This window comes from Lepidochelys olivacea (genome assembly GCF_965140295.1).
Source record: "Lepidochelys olivacea isolate rLepOli2 genome assembly, chromosome: 13".
Taxonomy (NCBI): domain Eukaryota; kingdom Metazoa; phylum Chordata; order Testudines; family Cheloniidae; genus Lepidochelys; species Lepidochelys olivacea.
This window is the reverse complement of record NC_140423.1, coordinates 41091789-41106377: the sequence shown is the minus strand read 5'-3', so window position 1 is coordinate 41106377 and position 14589 is coordinate 41091789. Positions and strand designations below refer to the sequence as shown.

The window sequence follows — 14589 nt, the reverse complement described above, 5'->3', positions numbered from 1 at the left end:
CTTGCAGAGGAGCAGAGAAAGACAGATTTTGGTGTTAGGATGGTACCAAATCTTGGCTCAGCGATTTTACTGATTGCTGTTTTAAGTGAGTAGATTTCATATTTTCCGGAATCTTTCCAACCATCCCCCGGAATTCTCTCATCGTCTCTCCCTCCCTCTTGCAAACACGGAACAGAATGGGGGATTGGCGAGAGAGAATTTACCCCTAAACTCCCTTCAAAGTGTCATGCTCACTGAATTAATTCTCTTGCTGGTTTCCTCTCCTAGGTGCCCCCGGCAGAGCCGAGATCCGGCAGCCGGTCTCAGCAGAAGCGGTGGAGGGAGCCGAACTGAACCTCACCTGCTCCCACGCCTCAATCTCCAACGAAAATGTGTTTTGGTACCGGCAGTTCCCTAATCGAGCGCCCCAATATATAGTCTCTGGCTACCAGGGACTCTTTAATAGCAGCGACCCGGAGGGAGCTTTGCACATCCCTAAAGACAGAAAATCCAGCGCCCTGGCCCTGAGCAGGGCGCGGCTGGCAGACGCAGCGGTGTATTACTGCGCTCTGAGCGACACAGTGTGACAGCCAGGGGCTGCCCCCGTTCAATAAACACCGCACTCCGGGCTGTGTGTGTAGGCGGTGGGGCGGGGGGATATGGGGTGTGCTTCCATGTTGGGGAGAGGACAGGGACGATCAGGGAAGGCAAGAGATGACTAAAACTTTTGGGGCCAAATTTACAAAGGTCTCTGTGCGCCTATTCACTTAGGCGACTAGTTTGATTTGAGCCTTTAGAAAGGTTCTAAGAAAATCACCTTCAGAGAGAACCATGAAGCACAATAAGAGGTTAAAAAAAACCCCATGGATATAAACCAACCTTTCCCATGACATCATCACCTCTGTTGTATTATTTGAATCTGAATATTATTAGCGTGTGAAAAGAAAGAAAGAAAGAAAGAATACAGCCGGATTATTTATAAAACAATCACTATGTTGCTGGGGCAGGTCCTGGCCTGGCTGATTGCACCCCTCTGGAGGGGCCGGAGTGATTCCCAGCCCTGGGACCAGCCCTGGCTGCGCTGCTGGCTCAGCCCGGCAGACACAGTTGCCTCCCAGCAGGACTGGTGAGTGTGGCCGGGAGGCAGGGCTTGGGGGAGTGGGTCTGTGGGGAGTATGGGGGGGTGCTGGGCTGTGAGGGGCGGGGAGGATGTGTGTGTAAGGGCACCAGGGAGTGGGGCTTCTGTGGGTGGTGCTGGGCAGTTGTGGTGGGGCTGTGGGCAGGGGTGGTGTTGTGCAGGTCACTGTGCATTTGTGGGTGGGTCGGGGGGGGGGGGCGCTGGGCATAGTGGGTATAGGGGCCTCTGGCCATAGGGAGTTAGGTGGTGTTGGGCAGGAGGGGGGCTGTGTGGTGTGGCATAGGCCCACCGCCTGATGGGAAGGGGCATGCTGGCAGTATAGGGCATCTGACAACTGCCAGTTTGTAAACAGTGCCCTTGCATTGGGTAGAGTGGGGCCACCCCTGCCATGCCATGCCCCATTCCCCTGGCTGGTCCCTCTCTCCAGGGACTGACCTCCCCATCGCCATGCTCCATTGCCTCCATGGGGCCCCACAAATATGTTTGGGGCCAGGCCCACAAAAGGTTAATCTGGCCCTTCCGAGGGATAGATAGTTGAAAGGGAAATTCCTGTGTTTTGGGATAGATGTGTGTACAGAAATCAGAACCCCCCATTTGATACCATGATTTCCCTCCCCTGCACACACTTTGCTCCAAGAGGGCAATACGGTGTCTAAGAAATAGTATAAATGACAATATTTTCCCACCCCACAGGTTCTGTTCCTTTTTGCCACCAACCCACCTGCCCCTAAGCCCTCAAATGCAGGCATCTCTGTCAACACCCATCAGAAGCAGTTGCAGAGCAGAGACAGTCACATCTATGTAGTCAGCTGTATGGGATTTATGGTGGTGGGGTCCCTAGCTCAGAGATTGCATAGACCTTTGTGAGACCTTGCCTGGTGTGTGAAACCATTCTCTTCCCTGTACAGAGGCAAATCAATTATTTTTGGTGTGAGGATTTAGCACAGTGGTTTCCCCAGACTCACTGAAACCCACGATACATTTAACATGGGTCTTGGTCTTGGCTGTTAGGATCCTGTCTGTGCAGAGTAAGATTCCATTAGACAACCTGAGAAAAGTCTTTTCTTCCAAGCGATAATCCTGTCTCTATCACTGCATTTGTCTATCACTCTATCACTGTTCATTATCTCTGAGTTTATCTATCCTGTTTCCAATATGATTGTGGGCATCCGAGATGTTTCCATTATATCTGTGAGTATTTGTTATGTTCACATTGTCTCTGAGTATATCTATTGTGTTTCTATTTATTTATTGCATCTAGACAGAATGTTTCCAATATCTAAGTATGTATCTATTATATTTCTATGATATTAGTGTCTCTGTTATGTATCTAATATATCTGTATGAATCTATGTGTACATTGCCTCTGAGTGTATCTGTAATGTTTCTGTGAAATCTGAGTGTCTCTATTATGCATCTAACATATTTGTATCTACTATGGGTGCATTACACCTGAATGTATCTATTATGTTTCTATTGTCTGAATATAACTATTCTGTTTCTATTATATCTTTATCTACTTGATTTTTCCATTACCTATATATGTATCTATGATGTTTCTATTGTATCTGAGTGAAGGTATTATGTATCTATTATTTATATATTATGTCTAAGTATATCTATTATGTTTCTGTTATATCTTTGTCTATTATTTTCCATTTTCTCTGTGTGCATCTATTTTGTCTCAGAGTGTCTATTTTGCTTCCATTGTCACAGTTCTCATTTTGTACTGCTTTGCGCCATGCACAGAAGGGACCTATGGAGACTCAGTGACCCAAACTGAAGGCAGCCTTACCATCTTATAAGGAGACAGTATGTTTCTCAAATGTAGTTACAAGTCTGTTTCTTCCTATCTCTTCTGGTAGGTGCAGTATCCCAGCCAGTCCCCCAGGCTACTCCCGAGGTTCGTTGAAAGGGAGGACTCAGATAAAGGGATCAGGAGAGGGTTCAACGATACACAGGATGAAAGGCAAAAATTCTTCCCTCTGGGGAAACCTTCCAGTGAAGCCAGGGACTCCACTACCTATTAATGCACCATGAGAGACATAAGGAAACGGATCAGGTGTGGAAAGGAGCAAAAACCACACACAGGAACCTGCAGGCTGGGGTCTGGGAGTGATTGGGAAGTCATGGGGACTCGGGGTATTTTACATATAAAGAATATAGAATAACATTTCTCTCTGGCACTGCTCATTATTCAGCCCTGTGATTTCCCTTAAAGCAGATGTAAGGTTTCTAGCATTGTAGGGAATAAGATAAAACACAATTTAACTTAACAGGAATATTTCTAAACAGAAGGTCCCCCTTGTGATACCCATAATAGATACACAAACACAGACACACATTATAAACTTAAAAGCCCTTACATATATACATTGTGTATACACACATGCTTAGAGTAATATGATAGATAGATAGATTTTTTTCATAAACCCACCCATATCATGCAGGAAGAAATACCCACCTACACCATAGAAATGGTTGCTTGATTGGCTGCAAAGATATGAGAAACGTTGCTTCTGCTACTAAAATTTCCCAACAGTGAGATTATTTTTGCCAAGTGGGGGCAATGTTGCCACAGACAATAAAACAAAAAACACTGTATTTTCCTGGCTGGTGAGTTCTCTTCTCTCTTACCATGGTCCCTCCCACCACCGCCCCTTGTAATCCTCCAAACAGCTTCCACCTCGAAAAGCACCAGTTCTGAAGCACTTTAGGGCTTGGCTACACTTGCAAGTTAGAAAAACAACAAGGAGTCCGGTGGCACCTGAAGAAGTGAGGTTCTTACCCATGAAAGCTTATGCTCAAATAAATCTGTTGGTCTTTAAGGTGCCACCAGACTCCTTGTTGTTTTTGTGGATACAGACTAACATGGCTACCCCCTGATACGTGCAAGTTAGAGTGCATTAAGTCAGCCCCAGACACCCTAACTCCTGAGGTGTCCAAGCTGGCAAGGCACGTAGGGCATCCAGACTCCGCGGCTGGAGTACCCCTGGTAATCCACCTCCATGAGAAGCATAACGCTTGCTGTGCCCCGGCTGGAGCACCGCGGTGCCAGTGTGGATGCCCTGGCCTGTTAGTGCACTCGGATCGGCCTCCAGAAGTGCCCCACAGTGCCTGTTCTAGCCACTCTGGTCATCACTTTGAACTCTACTGCCCTGCCCTCAGGTGACCAACCATCTGACCTGCCCTTTAAATTCTCCAGGAATTTTGAAATTCCCCTTCCTGTTTGCTCAGCCAGGCATGGAGTGCTCTCAGTGCATCTTTTCAGGTGACCATGCCTCCACGCACTAGGTGATCCCCAGCATGGAGCAATGGTGAGGTGCTGAACCTCATCAGTGCTTGGGGGAGGAAACTGTCCAGTCCCAGCTGTCCAGTCCCAGCTGTAGGAATTACGATACCTTCAGGCAGACATCAAGGGACATGATGGAAAGGGGCCATGACCGGGATGCACAGAAGTGCAGGGTTAAAGTGAAGGTCCTGCAGAGTGCCTACAAAGCACGGGAGGCAAAATGCCACTCTGGTGCTGCCCCCACAACCTGTCATTTCTACAAAGAGCTGGACTTGATACTTGGGGGCAACTTCACCTCCACTCCGAAGACCACCATGGACACTTCAGAGGCCGTAGCAGCAGAGAGTTCAACAAGGCAGGAGGAGGAAAGCAGATGCGAGGGTGCTGAGCAGGAGAGGGATAGCCAGGCATCCCTAGATGCATGCCGTCAGGAGCTGTTTTCAAGCCAGGAGGAAGATAGCCAGTCTCAGCGGACGGTGCTTGGTAAAAAAAAAACAACAAAAACAAACAAAACAGTAGAGGAGGTGCCCAATAAGTGGCTTTTATTTTGGGAAGGTAGTTGTTGGGTACAGGCTCTTGGGGTGGGAGGGTTGCAGAGTTAGGGCTGCATGCATGCCTACGTATGGAATACGGGTTGATGTGCTCTCTCACATCGCAGTAATCGGCCTCAATGATCTCTTCAAAGTTCTTATGCAGAAGCTGGGCCATCCTCCTGTGCAGATTCCTTGGCAGAGCTACTGTGTTCTTTGTCCCAGTAAGTCTAACATGTCTGCACCACTGTGCTGTGAGGGGTGGGGGGGACCATTGCTGCACACAGGCAAGCTGTATATGGGCCAGGGCAGAAGCTGCATTTTTGCAGAAGACCCTCCCTTGCTTCCCAGGTCACCCTCAGCAGTGAGTTATCTTCCAGGACAAACTTATGCTGTGGAAAATGAGGCGACAGTGTTCAGTATAGGGCCCCCCTGCAGCTGTTGGCTCTCCCGAAGACACAGAATCCTAGAGGACGGTACAGCCGTGAAACAATCAGTCCCCCTTCCTCCTGTGCTTACTCACCATTTTGGGGCTCCTGTGGGTTATGTGCACTAGCTTTGGGATGGGCAATTTCTGCTATTGTGTACACTGTACTTGCCTTTAAGTATGGACAAATCATTGCTCTGTCTGGTGTGAACAATGCTGCCTCTGTTAAGTGTTGCATTTTGGCTTTACAGATGCAACCTTGAGATCCCAGCCATCTTTGTTATTAACAGCGGAAAGACTCCAACAAATTAGGATGTGACAGTGAAGAAGCAAAGACGACTTGCTGCATGAAGTCATGCAGCAGTCCCTTAATGAAAATCAAAAAGTGCAGGAGTGGCAGGAGACTGTAAGGAGGCTCTGCCAGCAGAATGTGGATAGCCAGCACCAAAGCAGGAGCAGCTGCTAAGCATCATGGAGTGCCAAGCGGACTTGATACAGGTGCTCATAGCACTGCAGATGGAGCACATCTGCGGCCACCCACCCTTGCAGCCCTTGTCCCAAAACTCTTTTCCTTGTGCCCCCATGTCACCTCCAACCCACTTTGCTCAACATCCGGGTTCTTATCACCACCAGTTGCCTCCAACACCTGTAGCTTCACCACCCAGCCCTGCAAACTACGACCTTTACCCACCACACTCAACCTCCTTCACCATACAGTAAAGCCATCCTGAAGGGCAGCACTGATTGCACGGCACTCCAGATGGGAAGGCAGAGTATGATAACAGGACATATGCAAATCTGTGATTGTCCCATTCCTCACCCCACCTCCTTCCCTCCTCCCACACAGCACAGATGTGTCATGCCATGTCTGTTTCACAAGCAGTTGTGTTTCTTTTAAATACTTGAATTTTCTTTTCAATTAATGTATTTTTTGGCTTTGAAAATATTCTTTATGATTGCGTTAAGTAAAACATACCTAGCCCAGGAAAGCAACAGGTACGGCAAGTCAGGGCATCATACACAGCAAACACAGGTTCCTGCTAACATTGGAACCACTGCACTTCACTCCAGTGCAGGGCACCAAACATTAATGGTGGCTCTCAGCATCAGATTTCTCCCTCAAGGCATCCGTAATCCTTACAGCCCTGTGCTGGGCCCCTCTAATAGCCCTGCTCTCTGGCTGTTCACATTCAGTCCCCAGGTGTTGAACCTCTGAGGTCTATGTCTGAGTGAAGCTTTCACCCTTCCCTTCACAAATGTTATGGAGGGTACTGCATGCAGATATAACCGCAGGGATGCTGTCATCGGCCAGGTCCAGATTCCCATAAAGAGAGCACCAGCGGCCCTTTAAATGGCCAAAAGCACACTCCACAGTCATTCTGCACTGACTCAGCCTGTTGTTGAGCTGCTCCTTGCTGCTGTCAAGGCTCCCTATGCAGGGTTTCATGAGCCATGGCATTAAAGGGTAAGTGGGGTCTCCAAGGATCACAATGGGCATTTCGACTTCCCCAATGGTGATCTTCTGGTCTGGGAAGAAAGTCCCAGCTTGCAGCTTCCTGAACAGGCCAGTGTTCCGAAAGATGCGTGTGTCATGCACCTTTCTGGACCAGCCTGCGTTAATGTCAATGAAACACCCACGGTGATCCACAAGCACCTGGAGAACCATAGAGAAATACCCCTTCCAATTAACGTACTCAGAGGCTAGGTGGTCTGGTGCCAGAATTGGAATATGAGTCCCATCTATTGGCCCTCCGCAGTTAGGGAAACCCATTTGTGCAAAGTCATCCACAATGCCACGCACGTTACCAGGAGTCATGGTTCTTCTTAGAAGGATGTGATTAATGGCCCTGCAAACTTGCATCAACATGATTCCAACAGTCAACTTACTCCAGACTGGTAAGTGACCAATCAGTAGCTGTCTGGAGTTGCCAGCTTCCAATCCCTCAGACAGAGACAAACACCTACAGGATCTCTATCAAGCATTCTTAAAACTACAATAACCACCTTAATTGAAGAAACAGATAGACAGAGCCAGAAGGGTACCCAGAAGTCACCTACTACAAGACAGGCCCAACAAAGAAAGTAATAGAACATAACTAGCCATCACTTAGAGCCCCCAACTAAAACCTCTCCAGTGCATCATCAAGGATCTACAACCTATCCTGAAGGATGATCCCTCATTCTCACAGACCTTGGGAGACAGGCCAGTCCTTGCTTGCAGACAGCCCCCGAACCTGAAGCAAATACTCACCAGCAACTACACACCACACAAGAAAAACACTAACGCAGGAACCAAACCCTGCAACAAACCCCAGTGCCAACTCTGTCCACATATCTATTTAAGGGACACCATCACAGGACCTAAACACATCAGCCACACCATCAGGGTCTCGTTCACCTGCACATCTACCAATGTGATCTATGCCATCAATGCTAGCAATGCCCCTGTGCCACGTACATTGTCCAAACTGGACAGTCTCCACACAAAATATTAAATGGACGTGTGTCAAGGTTCCTTCCCCACTCTGAATTCTAGGGTACAGATGTGGGGACCTGCATGAAAACCCCCTAAGCTTACTTTTACCAGCTTAGGTTAAAACTCCCCAAGGTACAAATTAGTCTACCCTCTGCCCTTGGATTTCCACTGCCACCACCAAACTTTATCTGGGTTCCTGAAAAAATGGAGTTTGGACACGTCTTTCCCCAAAAAATCCTCTCACCCCTTGCACCCCACTTCCTGGGGAAGGTTTGGTAAAAATCCTCACCAATTGGCATAGGTGACCAGAGACCCAAACCCTTGGATCTGAGAACAATGAAAAAGCATTCAGTTTTCTTACAAGAAGACTTTTAATAGAAATAGAAGTAAAGGAATCACCCCTGTAAAATCAGGATGGTAGATACCTTACAGGGTAGTTAGATTCAAAACATAGAGAATCTCTCTAGGCAAACCTTAAGTTACAAAAAAAGACACACAGACAGGAATATTCATTCTATTCAGCACAGCTATTTTCTCAACCATTTAAAGAAATCATAATCTAACACATACCTAGCTAGATTACTTACTAAGTTCTAAGACTCCATTCCTGTTCTGTCTCCGGCAAAAGCATCACACAGACAGACAGACCCAGACCCTTTGTTTTTCTCCCTCCTCCCAGCTTTTGAAAGTATCTTGTCTCCTCACTGGTCATTTTGGTCAGGTGCCAGCGAGGTTACCTTTAGCTTCTTAACCCTTTACAGGTGAGAGGATTTTTCCTCTGGCCAGGAGGGATTTTAAAGGGGTTTACCCTTCCCTTTATATTTATGACAAAATGAATCTGACATCAGGAATTATAATATTTAAAAACCAGTAGGAGAACACTTCAATCTCCATGGTCACTCAATAATAGACTTAAAAGTGGCAATTCTTCAACAACAACAAAATTCAAAAACAGACTCCAACGAGAAACTGCAGAACTGGAATTAATTTGCAAACTAGACACCATCAAATTAGGTCTGAATAAAGACTGGGAGTGGACGGGTCATTACAAAAACTAAATGCATTTGTTAGTCTCTAAGGTGCCACAAGTACTCCTCATTGTTTTTACAAAACTAATTTCCCCTTGGTAAATACTCACACCTTCTTATCAACTGTTTGAAATGGGCCACCTTGCTTACATGGGCCTCATTAGCACTACAAGAGTGTTTTCCCCTCCTTGTCAAGTGTTGAGAATATCCCACTTCCACCTTCATTGAATTGGCTCTTTAGCACTGACCCCCCCACTAGGTAAAGCAACTTCCACCTTTTCATATGCTGTGTATTTATACCTCCCTACTGTATGTTCCACTCCATGCATCTGATGAAGTGGGTTTTAGCCCAGGAAAGCTTATGCCTAAATAAATTGTTAGTCTCTGAGGTGCCACAAGGACCCCTCGTTGTTTTTTGCTGATACAGACTAACACAGCTACCACTCTGAAGCCCATTTCCCGTCTGTGCCCGTATTTGCCACGTGGGGGCGGTGCTGTGACAGAGAAATAATTCCAGAAACAGCTTTCTTCTCTCTGAATAACTCTGAACTTTCCTGACCTCAGCCCAGCCACCTCTGCTCTTTCAACGCCCCGATCTCGGACAGCCCGATTCAGAAACCTCTTCCTAGCAGAGAAAGCCAGATCGAGAGGGAGACAAAAGTTCTTTCTCTTCCCTACAGATGCTGGATACAGAGGGAAATTAATTCTTCCTGACTTTGGCACTTGGCACCACGATTCTTTTTGTCCCAGACCCGCTGAATCCCAAGGATGCGTTCGTCTTGGGTCTCAACTGTTTTCATCGTGTCTGTTCTAAGTGAGTGAGATTTCCTTCCTCAGCCTGATAACCTGTGATGGATCCAGGCGATAACTCCGTCTCTCTGGCTGGACGTGTCTCTGAATATGTGGTCATTATAACTGCCTGCATCTGTTCGGGTTCCCGTGTACCTGAGTGTAGCTGCTGTCTTTCTGTCATCGCGCGGTGTGTCTATTGTATCTTCCTGTGTTTGTCATGTTTCATTAGCTCTTCATAAGGTGCCATCCCGTGGCCCCAATTCTTCTCTTCTCGAAGCTGTCAGACACAAAGACAAGTCAGTTTTTATTGGTCCAGGGAACTATCATTGCTTTGTTGCAGAATCATTAAACCCAAGGACACCTTAGCCTTGGCTCGCAGCTATTTTAATCATGTCTCTTGTAAGTGAATCGTTTTTCTTTAATCCTTTAAATTTTCCAGGGTCTAAGATCGAGTGGGATCTTATTATATTTGAGTGTTTACGTTATATTTATGCACATTGTGTTCCTGTTGTGTTTATATTATGCTGGAGTGAAGGCATTATGTTTATGTATTAGATGTATACTATCGCCCAGTGTGAAAACATTATATATACAGTCAGCTAGAGTAGGGACTAGATAGATAAAATATGTTACACATTATCTCTCTAGTACCTACTATAGCTTAGTGTATATGTTTATCTTAAATCTCTGTGTAGCTGACAGATGTCTCCCATCTGAATGTCTATGCTATGTTTTTACTATAAGCGTTTCTCCTATATCTTAGTGCAAATATTTTTCTTTTATACTAAATTTACATTGTTTCTATTTTCTCTGTGTGGGTCTGTCATATTTCTATTAAATCTGATTGTAAATATGATGGTTTTGGGTGTATCTGACTGCAATTGTGGTAATTATGCTGTTACATCTGTGTGTGTGTGGGTATGTCACGTTTCCATTATATCTGGAGTCAATATGTTGTACCCATTATCTCTGTCTGTGTTTATTATCCTCTCCCCACCACAGAAGAGACCTATGGAGACTCAGTGAGTCAGACTGAAGGGAGCCGTATCATCTCCCAAGGGGACCCGGTGCTTCTGAATTGCAGCTACGAGACTTCTTTCAATGTTTTCCCCTTCTGGTACGTGCAGTACCCCAGTGGGCCCCCCCAGCTCCTCCTGCGGGACACGGGAAGGGAAGACTGGGATATGGGGATAGCGAAAGGGTTCAACGCTACACACGATGGACAGAAAAAAACCTTCCACCTGTGGAAACCGTCCAGCGAACTGAGTGACTCCGGGATCTATTACTGCGCCGCGAGCAACACATTGACTCGGACCAGCAGGAGAGCTGCGCAAAAACCGCGCAGCGTCTGTGCGGAGCAGCGGGGATCCTCGGGCACTGGGGTCTCGGCGTGACGCGGGGGCAGAAGGGGGGAAGTCTGCAAACACTGAACTGGAACAGAAACAACTCTCTCTCTCTCTCTCTCTCTCTCTCTCTCTCTCTCTCTCTCTAATTAGGTCTCTGTGTTTCCTTCTTTGCCCTAATCCGGAGTTGAACCATCTCATGAATGATGGTGAATGTCATGAATCACCCATTAAAGTAAAATCAGGAAAGACCAGAACACATCCACACTCTCCACACCCTCCTGAACAACTCCCGTGAAAGCTGCATTCAGCCCTGTTCTTGAAGGAAAGTGCAACCAGACAATCAAATATCACTGAGAGAAAGGCAACGAAGACACAAAATCTGCCATGATCATGGAGGAGAAATTCATGTTCTATAGGAAAACTGGTACTGAGCAGTTCAGGAATCGTTACCTGCCCAGGATAAATGAAGGGAGAGATAAGATAAAATGGATGGATTATCTGGTTATCCATCCATGTAGCCTTTTATCATAGGTTTCAGAGCAGCAGCCCTGATAATTTGTATCCGCAAAAAGAAAAGGAGGACTTGTAGCACCGTAGAGACTAACAAATTTATTTGAGCATAAGCTTTCGTGAGCTACAGCTTGAGCGCTCAAAAGCTTATGCTCAAATAAATTTGTTAGTCTCTAACGTGCCACAAGTCCTCCTTTTCCATTTATCATAGAATTGAAAGGGACCATCTAGTCCAGTCCTCTGCACTCAAGGCAGGACTAAGTATTACCTAGACCATCCCTGACGGGTGTTATCCATCCATCCATCCATCCATCCATCCATCCATCCATCCATCCATCCATCCATCCATCCATCCATCCATCCATCCATCCATCCATCCATCCATCCATCCATCTAAATGGATACATGGTTGGCTAGCATGATTCTTTACAAGATCATCCACCTCTTGGAATAGACAAATTCTATCTCTATGAGAACCAGCAAAGAAAATCTACATCAACCGGTTCCCATCTGTGCATGTATTTTGCTTCGTGAGGGCGGTGTTGTGCCAGAGAAATAATTCCAGAAACAGCTTTCTTCTCTCCGGATAACTCTGAACTTTCCTGACCTCAACCCAGCCACCTCTGCCCTTCCAACGCCCCATCTCCGACAGCCCGATTCAGAAACCTTTTCCTAGCAAAGAAAGCCAGATCGAGAGGGAGACAAAAGCTCTTTCCCTTTCTTGCAGATGCCGGATAAAAAAGCAAATTAATTCTTCCTGGCCTTGGCACTTGGCACCGCGATTCTTTTTGTCCCAGACCCATTGAATCCCAAGGATACGTTCGTCTTGGGTCTCAACTGTTTTCATCGTGTCTGTTCTAAGTGAGTGAGAAGAGATTTCCTTCCTCAGCCTGCTCACTTGTGAAGGAGCCCGGCAATAACTCCGTCTGTCTGGCTGGACGTGTCTCTGAATATGTGGTCATTACAACTGAGTGCATTTCTTAGGGTTCCCGTGTACCTGAGTGTAGCTGCTGTCTTTCTGTCATCGCGCGGTGTGTCTATTATATCTTCCTGTATTTGTCATGTTTCATTAGCTCTTCATAAGGTGCCATCCCGTGGCCCCAATTCTTCTCTTCTCGAAGCTGTCAGACACAAAGACAAGTCAGTTTTTATTGGTCCAGGGAACTATCATTGCTTTGTTGCAGAATCATTAAACCCAAGGACACCTTAGTCTTGGCTCGCAGCTATTTTAATCATGTCTCTTGTAAGTGAATCGTTTTTCTTTAATCCTTTAAATTTTCCAGGGTCTAAGATCGAGTGGGCTCTTATTATATCTGAGTGTCTACATTATATTTATGCACATTGTGTTCCTGTTGTGTTTATATTATGCTGGAGTGAAGGCATTATGTCTAAGTATTAGATTTATACTATTGCCCAGTGTGCATTATGTTATATATATTATGATACATATTGATTTGATGAAAACATAATATTTACGCTAAGGCTAAGTTTTTTTCAAACTGTCTGAGGGATTTAGATGCCTACTCCTGGTTTACTGTTTAATGGGGCTTGGACATTCAAATCCTGCCATTAGGAACTAGCAGGACACCCACCCAGATCTACATATATTTTAAAATTTCCTTTTCTTATTTTCCAGTGGATTAAGTGAGGCATGACCAATCAGTCCCTCAAGACATCCAGCACTCAATCACTCTTTCAAATGGGACCTAGGGTCTTAAGTAACTAAGGTGGCTTCTGAAAATTTTACTCATAGGCCAATTTGATTCCCAGACTAAGTGTCTTGTCTAAAATCACACTGAAAAACTGTGATAAAGCCAGAAGCCTCTTAGGTCTCATGAGTTTCAGTCCAGAGTCAGAAGCATAAGATCACCTTTCTTGCTTTTAAATTTTAAAGTGGGAGAGGAAAATAATGAGCATGTCTTATGTTTCTGTGCATCCCCTTTTGCAAGATAATGAACACAATATACCAGAATGACTTCAATGGAGCTTTGCCAGTATACAGCAACTGAAGGTGTGGCCCAATCAACTCTCATACAAACCTCAGACCTCCATTTGGGGGACTGCTCTTGCTTTTCAGGAGCTTTTCTCTTGTGATTTCAACCTCTCAGGCTGCCTCTGTCAATCCTTACTGAGCTGGTACTAAAGGCCTTGAGAGTGCGGTTACAGTTTCTTCCCCAGAAAATGTCTCTCTTGAGGGGAGTGACTTTGTTGCTGACATTATGTAACTATCCGTATTCGAACCCTTTAGGAATTTGGTGGGAACAGGCCCTGGTGGTTTGCCTTTTACCTTGCTCTGTTGGGTTGTGTATTCTGTGCTGAACCAGAGGGAGAGATTTAGATTTGTTGCGAGTGGAATGTGTTACTCAGACACACTGGGGATGGCTGAGTGTTGTAAAAAACCCTAAAGATAAGGTTGCTAGCTAGCAAGCTCAAATCAAAGCGAGCCAGGGTATGTTTGCTCTAAGTGGAAATTACACCTTCCACACCCAATGTAGACATACACATAGATAGATGGACAGAGAGGTTGTGGAATCTCCATCATTGAAGGTTTTAAAGAGCAGGTTAGACTAACAGCTGTCACAGATGGTCTAGAGATAACACTTAGTCCTGCCATTGAGTGCAAGGGACTAGGCTGGATGACCTCTGGAGTTCCCTTCCAGTCCTATGATTCTGTGATAGAAACTCCAATGTTCCCATGCCACAGCATGAACCTGGAAGCAGGACCAGTGGCTATGGATTGAGCTCTCTGAAATTATTCTTCTCACAGTTACGCTGCTTAGTAGGGATCTTTGTGAGGTTAATGAGAGCTACATAAAGGATGAGGAGAAGGGATGGGGGTGTTCACTCTAAGGCGCCCATGAAATGCATTCTTGGCTCTGTTTTCTTTCCTAGGTGCCCTGGGCAGAACTGATATCAAGCAGCCAGTCACTGCAGAAATGTCTGAGGGAGGAGATCTGAACCTGACTTGCAGTCACCCTTCAGTAACAAATTAATAAATGTTCTGGTACCGGCAGTTCCTGAACCAAGGGCCCCAATATATAAGGCATGGATACTGTCAAGACTGATTCCCC

General features: G+C 45.9%; 2 gene segments (V, D, J or C); both read left to right on the top strand.

Moving 5' to 3' along the window:
* The first annotated feature begins 39 nt into the window (after positions 1–39).
* On the top strand, positions 40–566 carry LOC311529951 (T cell receptor alpha variable 4-like). The segment is given in 2 exons: positions 40–85; positions 268–566.
* Positions 567–7231: 6665 nt separating this feature from the next.
* On the top strand, positions 7232–11056 carry LOC311529950 (T cell receptor alpha variable 18-like). The segment is given in 2 exons: positions 7232–7262; positions 10665–11056.
* Positions 11057–14589: the final 3533 nt, after the last annotated feature.